We start from the raw sequence: 355 nt of genomic DNA, 5'->3' as shown, positions 1-355 counted from the left end.
ACTCATGTGTCCTAACATTCCTAAGCTGCAGTACTCAAAGAGGATACCAACAACAACATAAAAACAGGAAACTGTCCGAACTCGTCCCATCAAATGCACTTTGTATCCCCCGAGAGCAACAGCTTTTCATTGGCACTGTGGCTCTAATTTCCGCCAGGTAATGGAACTCGCAAGACCTTTAGCGTCAACTCGTTTACCTGTGACCGGAGATACGTTCAGGTATCAAGTATGAGGGCTCGGGTATTGAGGTATCTCTTAGCAGCACAGATATTGATCTTTCTATGGGTATCAGTGGCGGCTGTGAGGAGTGAGAGATGTGTGTAGTTTCCCCTTGTTTGTAATATTAAAGAAAGAT

This window comes from Penaeus monodon, chromosome 15 (assembly GCF_015228065.2).
Source record: "Penaeus monodon isolate SGIC_2016 chromosome 15, NSTDA_Pmon_1, whole genome shotgun sequence".
NCBI lineage: Eukaryota > Metazoa > Arthropoda > Malacostraca > Decapoda > Penaeidae > Penaeus > Penaeus monodon.
The sequence above is the reverse complement of the archived record's forward strand: the minus strand, read 5'-3'. Positions refer to the sequence as shown.